The sequence below is a fragment of the Ambystoma mexicanum genome, chromosome 8 (assembly GCF_040938575.1).
Source record: "Ambystoma mexicanum isolate Mex_15411 chromosome 8, UKY_AmexF1_1, whole genome shotgun sequence".
NCBI classification, from domain to species: domain Eukaryota; kingdom Metazoa; phylum Chordata; class Amphibia; order Caudata; family Ambystomatidae; genus Ambystoma; species Ambystoma mexicanum.
Genome location: NC_090929.1, coordinates 1,620,762,546 through 1,620,787,270, shown reverse-complemented (window position 1 = coordinate 1,620,787,270; position 24,725 = coordinate 1,620,762,546).

Below are 24,725 nucleotides of genomic sequence, written 5' to 3'. Positions count from 1 at the left end.
CTGGACTGCCCAAGGGCAGGACAAAGACTGATATGTTTGGGATATTTCTTCTCTGTGAAAGATAGTGAGCTAAAGACTCTGGGTAAGGCTCTTGTAACCAGGTCTCATGTCTGGCAGAGAGTCTCCCAGGACCCCTCTTGTTATTTGCATATTTCAAGTAACTTTGGGTCTCACCGTAAGTTACTAGGGGAATCCAGACGTGGACCCCTTGCTCACTATTCTTAGAGAGGCACAGGAACACCCTACTGATGAGGTTCAACCAGACCGAAACACGTGTCTGGGGTTGCTGTTGGTACTCTTGTTCAGAAGAGAATTGCCTAGCATTTTGGTGCTGGACTGCCCCAGGGCAGGACAAAGACTGATATGTTTGGGATATTTCTTCTCTGTGAAAGATATTGAGCTAAATACTCTGGGTAAGGCTCTTGTAACCAGGTCTCATGTCTGGCAGAGAGTCTCCCAGGACCCCCCTTGTTATTTACATATTTCAAGTAACTTTGGGTCTCACCCTAAGTTACTAGGGGAATCCAGACGTGGACCCCTTGCTCACTATTCTTAGAGAGGCACAGCTTCACCCTACTGATGAGATTCAACCAGACCGAAGCACGTGTCTGGGGTTGCTGTTGGTGCTTTTGTTCAGAGGAGAATTGCCTAGCTTTTTGATGCTGGACTGCCCCAGGGCAGGACAAAGACTGATATGTTCGGGATATTTCTTCTCTGTGAAATATAGTGAGCTAACGATTCTGGGTAAGGCTCTTGTAACCAGGACTCATGTCTGGCAGAGAGTCTCCCAGGACCCCCCTTGTTATTTGCAAATTTCAAGTAACTTTGGGTCTCACCCTAAGTTACTAGGGGAATCCAGACGTGGACCCCTTGCTCACTATTCTTAGAGAGGCACAGCTACACCCTACTGATGAGGTTCAACCAGACCGAAACACGTGTCTGGGGTTGCTGTTGGTGCTTTTGTTCAGAGGAGAATTGCCTAGCTTTTCGGTGCTGGACTGCCCCAGGGCAGGACAAAGACTGATATGTTTTGGATATTTCTTCTCTGTGAAAGATAGTGAGCTAAATACTCTTTGTAAGGCTCTTGTAACCAGGACACATGTCTGGCAGAGAGTCTCCCAGGAACCCCCTTGTTATTTGCATATTTCAAATAACTTTGGGTCTCACCCTAAGTTACAAGGTGAATCCAGACGTGGACCCCTTGCTCACTATTCTTAGAGAGGCACAGCTACACCCTACTGATGAGGTTCAACCAGACCGAAACACGTGTCTGGGGTTGCTGTTGGTGCTTTTGTTCAGAGGAGAATTGCCTAGCATTTCGGTGCTGGACTGCCCCAGGGCAGGACAAAGACTGATATGTTTTGGATATTTCCCAGGACCCCCCTTGTTATTTGCATATTTCAAGTAACTTTGGGTCTCACCCCAAGTTACTTTGGGAATCCAGACGTGGACCTCTTGCTCACTATTCTTAGAGAGGCACAGCTACACCCTACTGATGAGGTTCAACCAGACCGAAACACGTGTCTGGGGTTGCTGTTGGTACTCTTGTTCAGAGGAGAATTGCCTAGCATTTCAGTGCTGGACTGCCCAAGGGCAGGACAAAGACTGATATGTTTGGGATATTTCTTCTCTGTGAAAGATAGTGAGCTAAAGACTCTGGGTAAGGCTCTTGTAACCAGGTCTCATGTCTGGCAGAGAGTCTCCCAGGACCCCTCTTGTTATTTGCATATTTCAAGTAACTTTGGGTCTCACCGTAAGTTACTAGGGGAATCCAGACGTGGACCCCTTGCTCACTATTCTTAGAGAGGCACAGGAACACCCTACTGATGAGGTTCAACCAGACCGAAACACGTGTCTGGGGTTGCTGTTGGTACTCTTGTTCAGAAGAGAATTGCCTAGCATTTTGGTGCTGGACTGCCCCAGGGCAGGACAAAGACTGATATGTTTGGGATATTTCTTCTCTGTGAAAGATATTGAGCTAAATACTCTGGGTAAGGCTCTTGTAACCAGGTCTCATGTCTGGCAGAGAGTCTCCCAGGACCCCTCTTGTTATTTGCATATTTCAAGTAACTTTGGGTCTCACCGTAAGTTACTAGGGGAATCCAGACTTGGACCCCTTGCTCACTATTCTTAGAGAGGCACAGCTACACCCTACTGATGAGATTCAACCAGACCAAAACACGTGTCTGGGGTTGCTGTTGGTACTCTTGTTCAGAGGAGAATTGCCTAGCATTTCACTGCTGGACTGCCCCAGGGCAGGACAAAGACTGATATGTTTGGGATATTTCTTCTCTGTGAAAGATAGTGAGCTAACGACTCTGGGTAAGGCTCTTGTAACCAGGACACATGTCTGGCAGAGAGTCTCCCAGGACCCCCCTTGTTATTTGTACATTTCAAGTAACTTTGGGTCTCACCCTAAGTTACTAGGGGAATCCAGAGGTGGACCCCTTGCTCACTATTCTTAGAGAGCCACAGCTACACCCTACTGATGAGGTTCAACCAGACCGAAACACTGTCTGGGGTTGCTGTTGGTGCTTTTGTTTAGAGGAGAATTGCCTAGCATTTTGGTGCTGGACTGCCCCAGGGCAGGACAAAGACTGATATGTTTGGGATATTTCTTCTCTGTGAAAAATAGTGAGCTAAAGACTCTAGGTAAGGCTCTTGTAACCAGGACTCATGTCTGGCAGAGAGTCTCCCAGGACCCCCCTTGTTATTTGCATATTTCAAGTAACTTTGGGTCTCACCCTAAGTTACTAGGGGAATCCAGACGTGGACCCCTAGCTCACTATTCTTAGAGAGGCACAGCTACACCCTACTGATGAGGTTCAACCAGACTGAAACATGTGTCTGGGGTTGCTGTTGGTACTCTTGTTCAGAGGAGAATTGCCTAGCATTTCGGTGCTGGACTGCCCCAGGGCAGGACACAGACTGATATGTTTGGGATATTTCTTCTCTGTGAAAGATAGTGAGCTAAAGACTCTGGGTAAGGCTCTTGTAACCAGGACTCATGTCTGGCAGAGAGTCTCCCAGGACCCCCCTTGTTATTTGCATATTTCAAGTAACTTTGGGTCTCACCCCAAGTTACTAGGGGAATCCAGATGTGGAACCCTTACTCACTATTCTTAGAGAGGCACAGCTACACCCTACTGATGAGGTTCAACCAGACCGAAACGTGTGTCTGGGGTTGCTGTTAGGACTCTTGTTCAGAGGGGAATTGCCTAGCATTTCGGTGCTGGACTGCCCCAGGGCAGGACAAAGACTGATATGTTTGGGATATTTCTACTCTGTGAAAGATAGTGAGCTAAAGACTCTGGGTAAGGCTCTTGTAACCAGGACTCATGTCTGGCAGAGAGTCTCCCAGGACCCCCCTTGTTATTTGCATATTTCAAGTAACTTTGGGTCTCACCCTAAGTTACTAGGGGAATCCAGACGTGGACCCCTAGCTCACTATTCTTAGAGAGGCACAGCTACACCCTACTGATGAGGTTCAACCAGACTGAAACATGTGTCTGGGGTTGCTATTGGTACTCTTGTTCAGAGGAGAATTGCCTAGCATTTCGGTGCTGGACTGCCCCAGGGCAGGGCAAAGACTGATATGTTTGGGATATTTCTTCTCTGTGAAAGATAGTGAGCTAAAGACTCTGGGTAAGGCTCTTGTAACCAGGACTCATGTCTGGCAGAGAGTCTCCCAGGACCCCCCTTGTTATTTGCATATTTCAAGTAACTTTGGGTCTCACCCCAAGTTACTAGGGGAATCCAGATGTGGAACCCTTACTCACTATTCTTAGAGAGGCACAGCTACACCCTACTGATGAGGTTCAACCAGACCGAAACGTGTGTCTGGGGTAGCCGTTAGGACTCTTGTTCAGAGGGGAATTGCCTAGCATTTCGATCCTGGACTGCCCCAGGGCAGGACAAAGACTGATATGTTTGGGATATTTCTACTCTGTGAAAGATAGTGAGCTAAAGACTCTGGGTAAGGCTCTTGTAACCAGGACTCATGTCTGGCAGAGAGTCTCCCAGGACCCCCCTTGTTATTTGCATATTTCAAGTAACTTTGGGTCTCACCGTAAGTTACTAGGGGAATCCAGATGTGGACCCCTTGCTCACTATTCTTAGAGAGGCACAGCTACACCCTACTGATGAGGTTCGACAAGACCGAAACACGTGTCTGGGGTTGCTGTTGGTGCTCTTGTTCAGAGGAGAATTGCCTAGCATTTCGGTGCTGGACTGCCCCAGGGCAGGACAAAGACTGATATGTTTGGGATATTTCTTCTCTGTGAAAGATAGTGAGCTAAATACTCTGGGTAAGGCTCTTGTAACCAGGACACATGTCTGGCAGAGAGTCTCCCAGGAACCCCCTTGTTATTTGCATATTTCAAATAACTTTGGGTCTCACCCTAAGTTACAAGGTGAATCCAGACGTGGACCCCTTGCTCACTATTCTTAGAGAGGCACAGCTACACCCTACTGATGAGGTTCAACCAGACCGAAACACGTGTCTGGGGTTGCTGTTGGTGCTTTTGTTCAGAGGAGAATTGCCTAGCATTTCGGTGCTGGACTGCCCCAGGGCAGGACAAAGACTGATATGTTTTGGATATTTCCCAGGACCCCCCTTGTTATTTGCATATTTCAAGTAACTTTGGGTCTCACCCCAAGTTACTTTGGGAATCCAGACGTGGACCTCTTGCTCACTATTCTTAGAGAGGCACAGCTACACCCTACTGATGAGGTTCAACCAGACCGAAACACGTGTCTGGGGTTGCTGTTGGTACTCTTGTTCAGAGGAGAATTGCCTAGCATTTCAGTGCTGGACTGCCCAAGGGCAGGACAAAGACTGATATGTTTGGGATATTTCTTCTCTGTGAAAGATAGTGAGCTAAAGACTCTGGGTAAGGCTCTTGTAACCAGGTCTCATGTCTGGCAGAGAGTCTCCCAGGACCCCTCTTGTTATTTGCATATTTCAAGTAACTTTGGGTCTCACCGTAAGTTACTAGGGGAATCCAGACGTGGACCCCTTGCTCACTATTCTTAGAGAGGCACAGGAACACCCTACTGATGAGGTTCAACCAGACCGAAACACGTGTCTGGGGTTGCTGTTGGTACTCTTGTTCAGAAGAGAATTGCCTAGCATTTTGGTGCTGGACTGCCCCAGGGCAGGACAAAGACTGATATGTTTGGGATATTTCTTCTCTGTGAAAGATATTGAGCTAAATACTCTGGGTAAGGCTCTTGTAACCAGGTCTCATGTCTGGCAGAGAGTCTCCCAGGACCCCCCTTGTTATTTACATATTTCAAGTAACTTTGGGTCTCACCCTAAGTTACTAGGGGAATCCAGACGTGGACCCCTTGCTCACTATTCTTAGAGAGGCACAGCTTCACCCTACTGATGAGATTCAACCAGACCGAAGCACGTGTCTGGGGTTGCTGTTGGTGCTTTTGTTCAGAGGAGAATTGCCTAGCTTTTTGATGCTGGACTGCCCCAGGGCAGGACAAAGACTGATATGTTCGGGATATTTCTTCTCTGTGAAATATAGTGAGCTAACGATTCTGGGTAAGGCTCTTGTAACCAGGACTCATGTCTGGCAGAGAGTCTCCCAGGACCCCCCTTGTTATTTGCAAATTTCAAGTAACTTTGGGTCTCACCCTAAGTTACTAGGGGAATCCAGACGTGGACCCCTTGCTCACTATTCTTAGAGAGGCACAGCTACACCCTACTGATGAGGTTCAACCAGACCGAAACACGTGTCTGGGGTTGCTGTTGGTGCTTTTGTTCAGAGGAGAATTGCCTAGCTTTTCGGTGCTGGACTGCCCCAGGGCAGGACAAAGACTGATATGTTTTGGATATTTCTTCTCTGTGAAAGATAGTGAGCTAAATACTCTTTGTAAGGCTCTTGTAACCAGGACACATGTCTGGCAGAGAGTCTCCCAGGAACCCCCTTGTTATTTGCATATTTCAAATAACTTTGGGTCTCACCCTAAGTTACAAGGTGAATCCAGACGTGGACCCCTTGCTCACTATTCTTAGAGAGGCACAGCTACACCCTACTGATGAGGTTCAACCAGACCGAAACACGTGTCTGGGGTTGCTGTTGGTGCTTTTGTTCAGAGGAGAATTGCCTAGCATTTCGGTGCTGGACTGCCCCAGGGCAGGACAAAGACTGATATGTTTTGGATATTTCCCAGGACCCCCCTTGTTATTTGCATATTTCAAGTAACTTTGGGTCTCACCCCAAGTTACTTTGGGAATCCAGACGTGGACCTCTTGCTCACTATTCTTAGAGAGGCACAGCTACACCCTACTGATGAGGTTCAACCAGACCGAAACACGTGTCTGGGGTTGCTGTTGGTACTCTTGTTCAGAGGAGAATTGCCTAGCATTTCAGTGCTGGACTGCCCAAGGGCAGGACAAAGACTGATATGTTTGGGATATTTCTTCTCTGTGAAAGATAGTGAGCTAAAGACTCTGGGTAAGGCTCTTGTAACCAGGTCTCATGTCTGGCAGAGAGTCTCCCAGGACCCCTCTTGTTATTTGCATATTTCAAGTAACTTTGGGTCTCACCGTAAGTTACTAGGGGAATCCAGACGTGGACCCCTTGCTCACTATTCTTAGAGAGGCACAGGAACACCCTACTGATGAGGTTCAACCAGACCGAAACACGTGTCTGGGGTTGCTGTTGGTACTCTTGTTCAGAAGAGAATTGCCTAGCATTTTGGTGCTGGACTGCCCCAGGGCAGGACAAAGACTGATATGTTTGGGATATTTCTTCTCTGTGAAAGATATTGAGCTAAATACTCTGGGTAAGGCTCTTGTAACCAGGTCTCATGTCTGGCAGAGAGTCTCCCAGGACCCCTCTTGTTATTTGCATATTTCAAGTAACTTTGGGTCTCACCGTAAATTACTAGGGGAATCCAGACTTGGACCCCTTGCTCACTATTCTTAGAGAGGCACAGCTACACCCTACTGATGAGATTCAACCAGACCAAAACACGTGTCTGGGGTTGCTGTTGGTACTCTTGTTCAGAGGAGAATTGCCTAGCATTTCGCTGCTGGACTGCCCCAGGGCAGGACAAAGACTGATATGTTTGGGATATTTCTTCTCTGTGAAAGATAGTGAGCTAAAGACTCTGGGTAAGGCTCTTGTAACCAGGTCTCATGTCTGGCAGAGAGTCTCCCAGGACCCCTCTTGTTATTTGCATATTTCAAGTAACTTTGGGTCTCACCGTAAGTTACTAGGGGAATCCAGACGTGGACCCCTTGCTCACTATTCTTAGAGAGGCACAGGAACACCCTACTGATGAGGTTCAACCAGACCGAAACACGTGTCTGGGGTTGCTGTTGGTACTCTTGTTCAGAAGAGAATTGCCTAGCATTTTGGTGCTGGACTGCCCCAGGGCAGGACAAAGACTGATATGTTTGGGATATTTCTTCTCTGTGAAAGATATTGAGCTAAATACTCTGGGTAAGGCTCTTGTAACCAGGTCTCATGTCTGGCAGAGAGTCTCCCAGGACCCCCCTTGTTATTTACATATTTCAAGTAACTTTGGGTCTCACCCTAAGTTACTAGGGGAATCCAGACGTGGACCCCTTGCTCACTATTCTTAGAGAGGCACAGCTTCACCCTACTGATGAGATTCAACCAGACCGAAGCACGTGTCTGGGGTTGCTGTTGGTGCTTTTGTTCAGAGGAGAATTGCCTAGCTTTTTGATGCTGGACTGCCCCAGGGCAGGACAAAGACTGATATGTTCGGGATATTTCTTCTCTGTGAAATATAGTGAGCTAACGATTCTGGGTAAGGCTCTTGTAACCAGGACTCATGTCTGGCAGAGAGTCTCCCAGGACCCCCCTTGTTATTTGCAAATTTCAAGTAACTTTGGGTCTCACCCTAAGTTACTAGGGGAATCCAGACGTGGACCCCTTGCTCACTATTCTTAGAGAGGCACAGCTACACCCTACTGATGAGGTTCAACCAGACCGAAACACGTGTCTGGGATTGCTGTTGGTGCTTTTGTTCAGAGGAGAATTGCCTAGCTTTTCGGTGCTGGACTGCCCCAGGGCAGGACAAAGACTGATATGTTTTGGATATTTCTTCTCTGTGAAAGATAGTGAGCTAAATACTCTTTGTAAGGCTCTTGTAACCAGGACACATGTCTGGCAGAGAGTCTCCCAGGAACCCCCTTGTTATTTGCATATTTCAAATAACTTTGGGTCTCACCCTAAGTTACAAGGTGAATCCAGACGTGGACCCCTTGCTCACTATTCTTAGAGAGGCACAGCTACACCCTACTGATGAGGTTCAACCAGACCGAAACACGTGTCTGGGGTTGCTGTTGGTGCTTTTGTTCAGAGGAGAATTGCCTAGCATTTCGGTGCTGGACTGCCCCAGGGCAGGACAAAGACTGATATGTTTTGGATATTTCCCAGGACCCCCCTTGTTATTTGCATATTTCAAGTAACTTTGGGTCTCACCCCAAGTTACTTTGGGAATCCAGACGTGGACCTCTTGCTCACTATTCTTAGAGAGGCACAGCTACACCCTACTGATGAGGTTCAACCAGACCGAAACACGTGTCTGGGGTTGCTGTTGGTACTCTTGTTCAGAGGAGAATTGCCTAGCATTTCAGTGCTGGACTGCCCAAGGGCAGGACAAAGACTGATATGTTTGGGATATTTCTTCTCTGTGAAAGATAGTGAGCTAAAGACTCTGGGTAAGGCTCTTGTAACCAGGTCTCATGTCTGGCAGAGAGTCTCCCAGGACCCCTCTTGTTATTTGCATATTTCAAGTAACTTTGGGTCTCACCGTAAGTTACTAGGGGAATCCAGACGTGGACCCCTTGCTCACTATTCTTAGAGAGGCACAGGAACACCCTACTGATGAGGTTCAACCAGACCGAAACACGTGTCTGGGGTTGCTGTTGGTACTCTTGTTCAGAAGAGAATTGCCTAGCATTTTGGTGCTGGACTGCCCCAGGGCAGGACAAAGACTGATATGTTTGGGATATTTCTTCTCTGTGAAAGATATTGAGCTAAATACTCTGGGTAAGGCTCTTGTAACCAGGTCTCATGTCTGGCAGAGAGTCTCCCAGGACCCCTCTTGTTATTTGCATATTTCAAGTAACTTTGGGTCTCACCGTAAATTACTAGGGGAATCCAGACTTGGACCCCTTGCTCACTATTCTTAGAGAGGCACAGCTACACCCTACTGATGAGATTCAACCAGACCAAAACACGTGTCTGGGGTTGCTGTTGGTACTCTTGTTCAGAGGAGAATTGCCTAGCATTTCGCTGCTGGACTGCCCCAGGGCAGGACAAAGACTGATATGTTTGGGATATTTCTTCTCTGTGAAAGATAGTGAGCTAACGACTCTGGGTAAGGCTCTTGTAACCAGGACACATGTCTGGCAGAGAGTCTCCCAGGACCCCCCTTGTTATTTGTACATTTCAAGTAACTTTGGGTCTCACCCTAAGTTACTAGGGGAATCCAGAGGTGGACCCCTTGCTCACTATTCTTAGAGAGCCACAGCTACACCCTACTGATGAGGTTCAACCAGACCGAAACACGTGTCTGGGGTTGCTGTTGGTGCTTTTGTTCAGAGGAGAATTGCCTAGCATTTTGGTGCTGGACTGCCCCAGGGCAGGACAAAGACTGATATGTTTGGGATATTTCTTCTCTGTGAAAAATAGTGAGCTAAAGACTCTAGGTAAGGCTCTTGTAACCAGGACTCATGTCTGGCAGAGAGTCTCCCAGGACCCCCCTTGTTATTTGCATATTTCAAGTAACTTTGGGTCTCACCCTAAGTTACTAGGGGAATCCAGACGTGGACCCCTAGCTCACTATTCTTAGAGAGGCACAGCTACACCCTACTGATGAGGTTCAACCAGACTGAAACATGTGTCTGGGGTTGCTGTTGGTACTCTTGTTCAGAGGAGAATTGCCTAGCATTTCGGTGCTGGACTGCCCCAGGGCAGGACACAGACTGATATGTTTGGGATATTTCTTCTCTGTGAAAGATAGTGAGCTAAAGACTCTGGGTAAGGCTCTTGTAACCAGGACTCATGTCTGGCAGAGAGTCTCCCAGGACCCCCCTTGTTATTTGCATATTTCAAGTAACTTTGGGTCTCACCCCAAGTTACTAGGGGAATCCAGATGTGGAACCCTTACTCACTATTCTTAGAGAGGCACAGCTACACCCTACTGATGAGGTTCAACCAGACCGAAACGTGTGTCTGGGGTTGCTGTTAGGACTCTTGTTCAGAGGGGAATTGCCTAGCATTTCGGTGCTGGACTGCCCCAGGGCAGGACAAAGACTGATATGTTTGGGATATTTCTACTCTGTGAAAGATAGTGAGCTAAAGACTCTGGGTAAGGCTCTTGTAACCAGGACTCATGTCTGGCAGAGAGTCTCCCAGGACCCCCCTTGTTATTTGCATATTTCAAGTAACTTTGGGTCTCACCCTAAGTTACTAGGGGAATCCAGACGTGGACCCCTAGCTCACTATTCTTAGAGAGGCACAGCTACACCCTACTGATGAGGTTCAACCAGACTGAAACATGTGTCTGGGGTTGCTATTGGTACTCTTGTTCAGAGGAGAATTGCCTAGCATTTCGGTGCTGGACTGCCCCAGGGCAGGGCAAAGACTGATATGTTTGGGATATTTCTTCTCTGTGAAAGATAGTGAGCTAAAGACTCTGGGTAAGGCTCTTGTAACCAGGACTCATGTCTGGCAGAGAGTCTCCCAGGACCCCCCTTGTTATTTGCATATTTCAAGTAACTTTGGGTCTCACCCCAAGTTACTAGGGGAATCCAGATGTGGAACCCTTACTCACTATTCTTAGAGAGGCACAGCTACACCCTACTGATGAGGTTCAACCAGACCGAAACGTGTGTCTGGGGTAGCCGTTAGGACTCTTGTTCAGAGGGGAATTGCCTAGCATTTCGATCCTGGACTGCCCCAGGGCAGGACAAAGACTGATATGTTTGGGATATTTCTACTCTGTGAAAGATAGTGAGCTAAAGACTCTGGGTAAGGCTCTTGTAACCAGGACTCATGTCTGGCAGAGAGTCTCCCAGGACCCCCCTTGTTATTTGCATATTTCAAGTAACTTTGGGTCTCACCGTAAGTTACTAGGGGAATCCAGATGTGGACCCCTTGCTCACTATTCTTAGAGAGGCACAGCTACACCCTACTGATGAGGTTCGACAAGACCGAAACACGTGTCTGGGGTTGCTGTTGGTGCTCTTGTTCAGAGGAGAATTGCCTAACATTTCGGTGCTGGACTGCCCCAGGGCAGGACAAAGACTGATATGTTTGGGATATTTCTTCTCTGTGAAAGATAGTGAGCTAAATACTCTGGGTAAGGCTCTTGTAACCAGGACACATGTCTGGCAGAGAGTCTCCCAGGAACCCCCTTGTTATTTGCATATTTCAAATAACTTTGGGTCTCACCCTAAGTTACAAGGTGAATCCAGACGTGGACCCCTTGCTCACTATTCTTAGAGAGGCACAGCTACACCCTACTGATGAGGTTCAACCAGACCGAAACACGTGTCTGGGGTTGCTGTTGGTGCTTTTGTTCAGAGGAGAATTGCCTAGCATTTCGGTGCTGGACTGCCCCAGGGCAGGACAAAGACTGATATGTTTTGGATATTTCCCAGGACCCCCCTTGTTATTTGCATATTTCAAGTAACTTTGGGTCTCACCCCAAGTTACTTTGGGAATCCAGACGTGGACCTCTTGCTCACTATTCTTAGAGAGGCACAGCTACACCCTACTGATGAGGTTCAACCAGACCGAAACACGTGTCTGGGGTTGCTGTTGGTACTCTTGTTCAGAGGAGAATTGCCTAGCATTTCAGTGCTGGACTGCCCAAGGGCAGGACAAAGACTGATATGTTTGGGATATTTCTTCTCTGTGAAAGATAGTGAGCTAAAGACTCTGGGTAAGGCTCTTGTAACCAGGTCTCATGTCTGGCAGAGAGTCTCCCAGGACCCCTCTTGTTATTTGCATATTTCAAGTAACTTTGGGTCTCACCGTAAGTTACTAGGGGAATCCAGACGTGGACCCCTTGCTCACTATTCTTAGAGAGGCACAGGAACACCCTACTGATGAGGTTCAACCAGACCGAAACACGTGTCTGGGGTTGCTGTTGGTACTCTTGTTCAGAAGAGAATTGCCTAGCATTTTGGTGCTGGACTGCCCCAGGGCAGGACAAAGACTGATATGTTTGGGATATTTCTTCTCTGTGAAAGATATTGAGCTAAATACTCTGGGTAAGGCTCTTGTAACCAGGTCTCATGTCTGGCAGAGAGTCTCCCAGGACCCCCCTTGTTATTTACATATTTCAAGTAACTTTGGGTCTCACCCTAAGTTACTAGGGGAATCCAGACGTGGACCCCTTGCTCACTATTCTTAGAGAGGCACAGCTTCACCCTACTGATGAGATTCAACCAGACCGAAGCACGTGTCTGGGGTTGCTGTTGGTGCTTTTGTTCAGAGGAGAATTGCCTAGCTTTTTGATGCTGGACTGCCCCAGGGCAGGACAAAGACTGATATGTTCGGGATATTTCTTCTCTGTGAAATATAGTGAGCTAACGATTCTGGGTAAGGCTCTTGTAACCAGGACTCATGTCTGGCAGAGAGTCTCCCAGGACCCCCCTTGTTATTTGCAAATTTCAAGTAACTTTGGGTCTCACCCTAAGTTACTAGGGGAATCCAGACGTGGACCCCTTGCTCACTATTCTTAGAGAGGCACAGCTACACCCTACTGATGAGGTTCAACCAGACCGAAACACGTGTCTGGGGTTGCTGTTGGTGCTTTTGTTCAGAGGAGAATTGCCTAGCTTTTCGGTGCTGGACTGCCCCAGGGCAGGACAAAGACTGATATGTTTTGGATATTTCTTCTCTGTGAAAGATAGTGAGCTAAATACTCTTTGTAAGGCTCTTGTAACCAGGACACATGTCTGGCAGAGAGTCTCCCAGGAACCCCCTTGTTATTTGCATATTTCAAATAACTTTGGGTCTCACCCTAAGTTACAAGGTGAATCCAGACGTGGACCCCTTGCTCACTATTCTTAGAGAGGCACAGCTACACCCTACTGATGAGGTTCAACCAGACCGAAACACGTGTCTGGGGTTGCTGTTGGTGCTTTTGTTCAGAGGAGAATTGCCTAGCATTTCGGTGCTGGACTGCCCCAGGGCAGGACAAAGACTGATATGTTTTGGATATTTCCCAGGACCCCCCTTGTTATTTGCATATTTCAAGTAACTTTGGGTCTCACCCCAAGTTACTTTGGGAATCCAGACGTGGACCTCTTGCTCACTATTCTTAGAGAGGCACAGCTACACCCTACTGATGAGGTTCAACCAGACCGAAACACGTGTCTGGGGTTGCTGTTGGTACTCTTGTTCAGAGGAGAATTGCCTAGCATTTCAGTGCTGGACTGCCCAAGGGCAGGACAAAGACTGATATGTTTGGGATATTTCTTCTCTGTGAAAGATAGTGAGCTAAAGACTCTGGGTAAGGCTCTTGTAACCAGGTCTCATGTCTGGCAGAGAGTCTCCCAGGACCCCTCTTGTTATTTGCATATTTCAAGTAACTTTGGGTCTCACCGTAAGTTACTAGGGGAATCCAGACGTGGACCCCTTGCTCACTATTCTTAGAGAGGCACAGGAACACCCTACTGATGAGGTTCAACCAGACCGAAACACGTGTCTGGGGTTGCTGTTGGTACTCTTGTTCAGAAGAGAATTGCCTAGCATTTTGGTGCTGGACTGCCCCAGGGCAGGACAAAGACTGATATGTTTGGGATATTTCTTCTCTGTGAAAGATATTGAGCTAAATACTCTGGGTAAGGCTCTTGTAACCAGGTCTCATGTCTGGCAGAGAGTCTCCCAGGACCCCTCTTGTTATTTGCATATTTCAAGTAACTTTGGGTCTCACCGTAAATTACTAGGGGAATCCAGACTTGGACCCCTTGCTCACTATTCTTAGAGAGGCACAGCTACACCCTACTGATGAGATTCAACCAGACCAAAACACGTGTCTGGGGTTGCTGTTGGTACTCTTGTTCAGAGGAGAATTGCCTAGCATTTCGCTGCTGGACTGCCCCAGGGCAGGACAAAGACTGATATGTTTGGGATATTTCTTCTCTGTGAAAGATAGTGAGCTAACGACTCTGGGTAAGGCTCTTGTAACCAGGACACATGTCTGGCAGAGAGTCTCCCAGGACCCCCCTTGTTATTTGTACATTTCAAGTAACTTTGGGTCTCACCCTAAGTTACTAGGGGAATCCAGAGGTGGACCCCTTGCTCACTATTCTTAGAGAGCCACAGCTACACCCTACTGATGAGGTTCAACCAGACCGAAACACGTGTCTGGGGTTGCTGTTGGTGCTTTTGTTCAGAGGAGAATTGCCTAGCATTTTGGTGCTGGACTGCCCCAGGGCAGGACAAAGACTGATATGTTTGGGATATTTCTTCTCTGTGAAAAATAGTGAGCTAAAGACTCTAGGTAAGGCTCTTGTAACCAGGACTCATGTCTGGCAGAGAGTCTCCCAGGACCCCCCCTTGTTATTTGCATATTTCAAGTAACTTTGGGTCTCACCCTAAGTTACTAGGGGAATCCAGACGTGGACCCCTAGCTCACTATTCTTAGAGAGGCACAGCTACACCCTACTGATGAGGTTCAACCAGACTGAAACATGTGTCTGGGGTTGCTGTTGGTACTCTTGTTCAGAGGAGAATTGCCTAGCATTTCGGTGCTGGACTGCCCCAGGGCAGGACAAAGACTGATATGTTTGGGATATTTCTTCTCTGTGAAAGATAGTGAGCTAAAGACTCTGGGTAAGGCTCTTGTAACCAGGACTCATGTCTGGCAGAGAGTCTCCCAGGACCCCCCTTGTTATTTGCATATTTCAAGTAACTTTGGGTCTCACCCCAAGTTACTAGGGGAATCCAGATGTGGAACCCTTACTCACTATTCTTAGAGAGGCACAGCTACACCCTACTGATGAGGTTCAACCAGACCGAAACGTGTGTCTGGGGTTGCTGTTAGGACTCTTGTTCAGAGGGGAATTGCCTAGCATTTCGGTGCTGGACTGCCCCAGGGCAGGACAAAGACTGATATGTTTGGGATATTTCTACTCTGTGAAAGATAGTGAGCTAAAGACTCTGGGTAAGGCTCTTGTAACCAGGACTCATGTCTGGCAGAGAGTCTCCCAGGATCCCCCTTGTTATTTGCATATTTCAAGTAACTTTGGGTCTCACCCTAAGTTACTAGGGGAATCCAGACGTGGACCCCTAGCTCACTATTCTTAGAGAGGCACAGCTACACCCTACTGATGAGGTTCAACCAGACTGAAACATGTGTCTGGGGTTGCTATTGGTACTCTTGTTCAGAGGAGAATTGCCTAGCATTTCGGTGCTGGACTGCCCCAGGGCAGGGCAAAGACTGATATGTTTGGGATATTTCTTCTCTGTGAAAGATAGTGAGCTAAAGACTCTGGGTAAGACTCTTGTAACCAGGACTCATGTCTGGCAGAGAGTCTCCCAGGACCCCCCTTGTTATTTGCATATTTCAAGTAACTTTGGGTCTCACCCTAAGTTACTAGGGGAATCCAGATGTGGAACCCTTACTCACTATTCTTAGAGAGGCACAGCTACACCCTACTGATGAGGTTCAACCAGATCGAAACACATGTCTGGGGTTGCTGTTGGTGCTTTTGTTCAGAGGAGAATTGCCTAGCATTTCAGTGCTGGACTGCCCCAGGGCAGGACAAAGACTGATATGTTTGGGATATTTCTTCTCTGTGAAAGACAGTGAGCTAAAGACTCTGGGTAAGGCTCTTGTAACCAAGACTCATGTCTGTCAGAGGGTCTCCCAGGACACCCCTTGTTATTTGCACATTTCAAGTAACTTTGGGTCTCACCCTAAGTTACTAGGGGAATCCAGAGGTGGACCCCTTGCTCACTATTCTTAGAGAGCCACAGCTACACCCTACTGATGAGGTTCAACCAGACCGAAACACGTGTCTGAGGTTGCTGTTGGTACTCTTGTTCAGAGGAGAATTGCCTAGCATTTCGGTGCTGGACTGCCCCAGGGCAGGACAAAGACTGATATGTGTGGGATATTTCTTCTCTGTGAAAGATAGTGAGCTAAAGACTCTGGGTAAGGCTCTTGTAACCAGGACTCATGTCTGGCAGAGAGTCTCCCAGGACCCCCCTTGTTATTTACATATTTCAAGTAACTTTGGGTCTCACCCTAAGTTACTAGGGGAATCCAGACGTGGACCCCTTGCTCACTATTCTTAGAGAGGCACAGCTTCACCCTACTGATGAGATTCAACCAGACCGAAGCACGTGTCTGGGGTTGCTGTTGGTGCTTTTGTTCAGAGGAGAATTGCCTAGCTTTTTGATGCTGGACTGCCCCAGGGCAGGACAAAGACTGATATGTTCGGGATATTTCTTCTCTGTGAAATATAGTGAGCTAACGATTCTGGGTAAGGCTCTTGTAACCAGGACTCATGTCTGGCAGAGAGTCTCCCAGGACCCCCCTTGTTATTTGCAAATTTCAAGTAACTTTGGGTCTCACCCTAAGTTACTAGGGGAATCCAGACGTGGACCCCTTGCTCACTATTCTTAGAGAGGCACAGCTACACCCTACTGATGAGGTTCAACCAGACCGAAACACGTGTCTGGGGTTGCTGTTGGTGCTTTTGTTCAGAGGAGAATTGCCTAGCTTTTCGGTGCTGGACTGCCCCAGGGCAGGACAAAGACTGATATGTTTTGGATATTTCTTCTCTGTGAAAGATAGTGAGCTAAATACTCTTTGTAAGGCTCTTGTAACCAGGACACATGTCTGGCAGACAGTCTCCCAGGAACCCCCTTGTTATTTGCATATTTCAAATAACTTTGGGTCTCACCCTAAGTTACAAGGTGAATCCAGACGTGGACCCCTTGCTCACTATTCTTAGAGAGGCACAGCTACACCCTACTGATGAGGTTCAACCAGACCGAAACACGTGTCTGGGGTTGCTGTTGGTGCTTTTGTTCAGAGGAGAATTGCCTAGCATTTCGGTGCTGGACTGCCCCAGGGCAGGACAAAGACTGATATGTTTTGGATATTTCCCAGGACCCCCCTTGTTATTTGCATATTTCAAGTAACTTTGGGTCTCACCCCAAGTTACTTTGGGAATCCAGACGTGGACCTCTTGCTCACTATTCTTAGAGAGGCACAGCTACACCCTACTGATGAGGTTCAACCAGACCGAAACACGTGTCTGGGGTTGCTGTTGGTACTCTTGTTCAGAGGAGAATTGCCTAGCATTTCAGTGCTGGACTGCCCAAGGGCAGGACAAAGACTGATATGTTTGGGATATTTCTTCTCTGTGAAAGATAGTGAGCTAAAGACTCTGGGTAAGGCTCTTGTAACCAGGTCTCATGTCTGGCAGAGAGTCTCCCAGGACCCCTCTTGTTATTTGCATATTTCAAGTAACTTTGGGTCTCACCGTAAGTTACTAGGGGAATCCAGACGTGGACCCCTTGCTCACTATTCTTAGAGAGGCACAGGAACACCCTACTGATGAGGTTCAACCAGACCGAAACACGTGTCTGGGGTTGCTGTTGGTACTCTTGTTCAGAAGAGAATTGCCTAGCATTTTGGTGCTGGACTGCCCCAGGGCAGGACAAAGACTGATATGTTTGGGATATTTCTTCTCTGTGAAAGATATTGAGCTAAATACTCTGGGTAAGGCTCTTGTAACCAGGTCTCATGTCTGGCAGAGAGTCTCCCAGGACCCCTCTTGTTATTTGCATATTTCAAGTAACTTTGGGTCTCACCGTAAGTTACTAGGGGAATCCAGACTTGGACCCCTTGCTCACTATTCTTAGAGAGGCACAGCTACACCCTACTGATGAGATTCAACAAGACCAAAACACGTGTCTGGGGTTGCTGTTGGTACTCTTGTTCAGAGGAGAATTGCCTAGCATTTCGCTGCTGGACTGCCCCAGGGCAGGACAAAGACTGATATGTTTGGGATATTTCTTCTCTGTGAAAGATAGTGAGCTAACGACTCTGGGTAAGGCTCTTGTAACCAGGACACATGTCTGGCAGAGAGTCTCCCAGGACCCCCCTTGTTATTTGTACATTTCAAGTAACTTTGGGTCTCACCCTAAGTTACTAGGGGAATCCAGAGGTGGACCCCTTGCTCACTATTCTTAGAGAGCCACAGCTACACCCTACTGATGAGGTTCAACCAGACCGAAACACGTGTCTGGGGTTGCTGTTGGTGCTTTTGTTCAGAGGAGAATTGCCTAGCATTTTGGTGCTGGACTGCCCCAGGGCAGGACAAAGACTGATATGTTTGGGATATTTCTTCTCTGTGAAAAATAGTGAGCTAAAGACTCTAGGTAAGGCTCTTGTAACCAGGACTCATGTCTGGCAGAGAGTCTCCCAGGACCCCCCCTTGTTATTTGCATATTTCAAGTAACTTTGGGTCTCACCCTAAGTTACTAGGGGAATCCAGACGTGGACCCCTAGCTCACTATTCTTAGAGAGGCACAGCTACACCCTACTGATGAGGTTCAACCAGACTGAAACATGTGTCTGGGGTTGCTGTTGGTACTCTTGTTCAGAGGAGAATTGCCTAGCATTTCGGTGCTGGACTGCCCCAGGGCAGGACAAAGACTGATATGTTTGGGATATTTCTTCTCTGTGAAATATAGTGAGCTAACGATTCTGGGTAAGGCTCTTGTAACCAGGACTCATGTCTGGCAGAGAGTCTCCCAGGACCCCCCTTGTTATTTGCAAATTTCAAGTAACTTTGGGTCTCACCCTAAGTTACTAGGGGAATCCAGACGTGGACCCCTTGCTCACTATTCTTAGAGAGGCACAGCTACACCCTACTGATGAGGTTCAACCAGACCGAAACACGTGTCTGGGGTTGCTGTTGGTGCTTTTGTTCAGAGGAGAATTGCCTAGCTTTTCGGTGCTGGACTGCCCCAGGGCAGGACAAAGACTGATATGTTTTGGATATTTCTTCTCTGTGAAAGATAGTGAGCTAAATACTCTTTGTAAGGCTCTTGTAACCAGGACACATGTCTGGCAGACAGTCTCCCAGGAACCCCCTTGTTATTTGCATATTTCAAATAACTTTGGGTCTCACCCTAAGTTACAAGGTGAATCCAGACGTGGACCCCTTGCTCACTATTCTTAGAGAGGCACAGCTACACCCTACTGATGAGGTTCAACCAGACCGAAACACGTGTCTGGGGTTGCTGTTGGTGCTTTTGTTCAGAGGAGAATTGCCTAGCATTTCGGTGCTGGACTGCCCCAGGGCAGGACAAAGACTGATATGTTTTGGATATTTCCCAGGACCCCCCTTGTTATTTGCATATTTCAAGTAACTTTGGGTCTCACCCCAAGTTACTTTGGGAATCCAGACGTGGACCTCTTGCTCACTATTCTTAGAGAGGCACAGCTACACCCTACTGATGAGGTTCAACCAGACCGAAACACGTGTCTGGGGTTGCTGTTGGTACTCTTGTTCAGAGGAGAATTGCCTAGCATTTCAGTGCTGGACTGCCCAAGGGCAGGACAAAGACTGATATGTTTGGGATATTTCTTCTCTGTGAAAGATAGTGAGCTAAAGACTCTGGGTAAGGCTCTTGTAACCAGGTCTCATGTCTGGCAGAGAGTCTCCCAGGACCCCTCTTGTTATTTGCATATTTCAAGTAACTTTGGGTCTCACCGTAAGTTACTAGGGGAATCCAGACGTGGACCCCTTGCTCACTATTCTTAGAGAGGCACAGGAACACCCTACTGATGAGGTTCAACCAGACCGAAACACGTGTCTGGGGTTGCTGTTGGTACTCTTGTTCAGAAGAGAATTGCCTAGCATTTTGGTGCTGGACTGCCCCAGGGCAGGACAAAGACTGATATGTTTGGGATATTTCTTCTCTGTGAAAGATATTGAGCTAAATACTCTGGGTAAGGCTCTTGTAACCAGGTCTCATGTCTGGCAGAGAGTCTCCCAGGACCCCTCTTGTTATTTGCATATTTCAAGTAACTTTGGGTCTCACCGTAAGTTACTAGGGGAATCCAGACTTGGACCCCTTGCTCACTATTCTTAGAGAGGCACAGCTACACCCTACTGATGAGATTCAACAAGACCAAAACACGTGTCTGGGGTTGCTGTTGGTACTCTTGTTCAGAGGAGAATTGCCTAGCATTTCGCTGCTGGACTGCCCCAGGGCAGGACAAAGACTGATATGTTTGGGATATTTCTTCTCTGTGAAAGATAGTGAGCTAACGACTCTGGGTAAGGCTCTTGTAACCAGGACACATGTCTGGCAGAGAGTCTCCCAGGACCCCCCTTGTTATTTGTACATTTCAAGTAACTTTGGGTCTCACCCTAAGTTACTAGGGGAATCCAGAGGTGGACCCCTTGCTCACTATTCTTAGAGAGCCACAGCTACACCCTACTGATGAGGTTCAACCAGACCGAAACACGTGTCTGGGGTTGCTGTTGGTGCTTTTGTTCAGAGGAGAATTGCCTAGCATTTTGGTGCTGGACTGCCCCAGGGCAGGACAAAGACTGATATGTTTGGGATATTTCTTCTCTGTGAAAAATAGTGAGCTAAAGACTCTAGGTAAGGCTCTTGTAACCAGGACTCATGTCTGGCAGAGAGTCTCCCAGGACCCCCCCTTGTTATTTGCATATTTCAAGTAACTTTGGGTCTCACCCTAAGTTACTAGGGGAATCCAGACGTGGACCCCTAGCTCACTATTCTTAGAGAGGCACAGCTACACCCTACTGATGAGGTTCAACCAGACTGAAACATGTGTCTGGGGTTGCTGTTGGTACTCTTGTTCAGAGGAGAATTGCCTAGCATTTCGGTGCTGGACTGCCCCAGGGCAGGACAAAGACTGATATGTTTGGGATATTTCTTCTCTGTGAAAGATAGTGAGCTAAAGACTCTGGGTAAGGCTCTTGTAACCAGGACTCATGTCTGGCAGAGAGTCTCCCAGGACCCCCCTTGTTATTTGCATATTTCAAGTAACTTTGGGTCTCACCCCAAGTTACTAGGGGAATCCAGATGTGGAACCCTTACTCACTATTCTTAGAGAGGCACAGCTACACCCTACTGATGAGGTTCAACCAGACCGAAACGTGTGTCTGGGGTTGCTGTTAGGACTCTTGTTCAGAGGGGAATTGCCTAGCATTTCGGTGCTGGACTGCCCCAGGGCAGGACAAAGACTGATATGTTTGGGATATTTCTACTCTGTGAAAGATAGTGAGCTAAAGACTCTGGGTAAGGCTCTTGTAACCAGGACTCATGTCTGGCAGAGAGTCTCCCAGGATCCCCCCTTGTTATTTGCATATTTCAAGTAACTTTGGGTCTCACCCTAAGTTACTAGGGGAATCCAGACGTGGACCCCTAGCTCACTATTCTTAGAGAGGCACAGCTACACCCTACTGATGAGGTTCAACCAGACTGAAACATGTGTCTGGGGTTGCTATTGGTACTCTTGTTCAGAGGAGAATTGCCTAGCATTTCGGTGCTGGACTGCCCCAGGGCAGGGCAAAGACTGATATGTTTGGGATATTTCTTCTCTGTGAAAGATAGTGAGCTAAAGACTCTGGGTAAGGCTCTTGTAACCAGGACTCATGTCTGGCAGAGAGTCTCCCAGGACCCCCCTTTTTATTTGCATATTTCAAGTAACTTTGGGTCTCACCCAAAGTTACTAGGGGAATCCAGATGTGGAACCCTTACTCACTATTCTTAGAGAGGCACAGCTACACCCTACTGATGAGGTTCAACCAGACCGAAACGTGTGTCTGGGGTTGCTGTTAGGACTCTTGTTCAGAGGGGAATTGCCTAGCATTTCGATCCTGGACTGCCCCAGGGCAGGACAAAGACTGATATGTTTGGGATATTTCTACTCTGTGAAAGATAGTGAGCTAAAGACTCTGGGTAAGGCTCTTGTAACCAGGACTCATGTCTGGCAGAGAGTCTCCCAGGACCTCCCTTGTTATTTGCATATTTCAAGTAACTTTGGGTCTCACCGTAAGTTACTAGGGGAATCCAGACGTGGACCCCTTGCTCACTATTCTTAGAGAGGCACAGCTACACCCTACTGATGAGGTTCAACAAGACCGAAACACGTGTCTGGGGTTGCTGTTGGTGCTCTTGTTCAGAGGAGAATTGCCTTGGATTTCGGTGCTGGACTGCCCCAGGGCAGGACAAAGACTGATATGTTTGGGATATTTCTTCTCTGTGAAAGATAGTGAGCTAAATACTCTGGGTAAGGCTCTTGTAACCAGGACTCATGTCTTACAGAGAGTCTCCCAGGACCCCCCTTGTTATTTGCATATTTCAAGTCACTTTGGGTCTCACCCTAAGTTACTAGGGGAATCCAGACGTGGACCCCTTGCTCACTATTCCTAGAGAGGCACAGCTACACCCTACTGATGAGGTTCAACCAGATCGAAACACATGTCTGGGGTTGCTGTTGGTGCTTTTGTTCAGAGGAGAATTGCCTAGCATTTCAGTGCTGGACTGCCCCAGGGCAGGACAAAGACTGATATGTTTGGGATATTTCTTCTCTGTGAAAGACAGTGAGCTAAAGACTCTGGGTAAGGCTCTTGTAACCAAGACTCATGTCTGTCAGAGGGTCTCCCAGGACACCCCTTGTTATTTGCACATTTCAAGTAACTTTGGGTCTCACCCTAAGTTACTAGGGGAATCCAGAGGTGGACCCCTTGCTCACTATTCTTAGAGAGCCACAGCTACACCCTACTGATGAGGTTCAACCAGACCGAAACACGTGTCTGGGGTTGCTGTTGGTACTCTTGTTCAGAGGAGAATTGCCTAGCATTTCGGTGCTGGACTGCCCCAGGGCAGGACAAAGACTGATATGTGTGGGATATTTCTTCTCTGTGAAAGATAGTGAGCTAAAGACTCTGGGTAAGGCTCTTGTAACCAGGACTCATGTCTGGCAGAGAGTCTCCCAGGACCCCCCTTGTTATTTGCATATTTCAAGTAACTTTGGGTCTCACCGTAAGTTACTAGGGGAATCCAGATGTGGACCCCTTGCTCACTATTCTTAGAGAGGCACAGCTACACCCTACTGATGAGATTCAACCAGCCCGAAACACTTGTCTGGGGTTACTGTTGGTACTCTTGTTCAGAGGAGAATTGCCTAGCATTTCGGTGCTGGACTGCCCAAGGGCAGGACAAAGACTGATATGTTTGGGATATTTCTTCTCTGTGAAAGATAGTGAGCTAAAGACTCTGGGTAAGGCTCTTGTAACCAGGTCTCATGTCTGGCAGAGAGTCTCCCAGGACCCCTCTTGTTATTTGCATATTTCAAGTAACTTTGGGTCTCACCGTAAGTTACTAGGGGAATCCAGACGTGGACCCCTTGCTCACTATTCTTAGAGAGGCACAGGAACACCCTACTGATGAGGTTCAACCAGACCGAAACACGTGTCTGGGGTTGCTGTTGGTACTCTTGTTCAGAAGAGAATTGCCTAGCATTTTGGTGCTGGACTGCACCAGGGCAGGACAAAGACTGATATGTTTGGGATATTTCTTCTCTGTGAAAGATATTGAGCTAAATACGCTGGGTAAGGCTCTTGTAACCAGGTCTCATGTCTGGCAGAGAGTCTCCCAGGACCCCTCTTGTTATTTGCATATTTCAAGTAACTTTGGGTCTCACCGTAAGTTACTAGGGGAATCCAGACGTGGACCCCTTGCTCACTATTCTTCGAGAGGCACAGCTACACCCTACTGATGAGATTCAACCAGACCAAAACACGTGTCTGGGGTTGCTATTGGTACTCTTGTTCAGAGGAGAATTGCCTAGCATTTCGCTGCTGGACTGCCCCAGGGCAGGACAAAGACTGATATGTTTGGGATATTTCTTCTCTGTGAAAGATAGTGAGCTAACGACTCTGGGTAAGGCTCTTGTAACCAGGACACATGTCTGGCAGAGAGTCTCCCAGGACCCCCCTTGTTATTTGTACATTTCAAGTAACTTTGGGTCTCACCCTAAATTACTAGGGGAATCCAGAGGTGGACCCCTTGCTCACTATTCTTAGAGAGCCACAGCTACACCCTACTGATGAGGTTCAACCAGACCGAAACACGTGTCTGGGGTTGCTGTTGGTGCTTTTGTTCAGAGGATAATTGCCTAGCATTTTGGTGCTGGACTGCCCCAGGGCAGGACAAAGACTGATATGTTTGGGATATTTCTTCTCTGTGAAAAATAGTGAGCTAAAGACTCTAGGTAAGGCTCTTGTAACCAGGACTCATGTCTGGCAGAGAGTCTCCCAGGACCCCCCCTTGTTATTTGCATATTTCAAGTAACTTTGGGTCTCACCCTAAGTTACTAGGGGAATCCAGACGTGGACCCCTAGCTCACTATTCTTAGAGAGGCACAGCTACACCCTACTGATGAGGTTCAACCAGACTGAAACATGTGTCTGGGGTTGCTGTTGGTACTCTTGTTCAGAGGAGAATTGCCTAGCATTTCGGTGCTGGACTGCCCCAGGGCAGGACAAAGACTGATATGTTTGGGATATTTCTTCTCTGTGAAAGATAGTGAGCTAAAGACTCTGGGTAAGGCTCTTGTAACCAGGACTCATGTCTGGCAGAGAGTCTCCCAGGACCCCCCTTGTTATTTGCATATTTCAAGTAACTTTGGGTCTCACCCCAAGT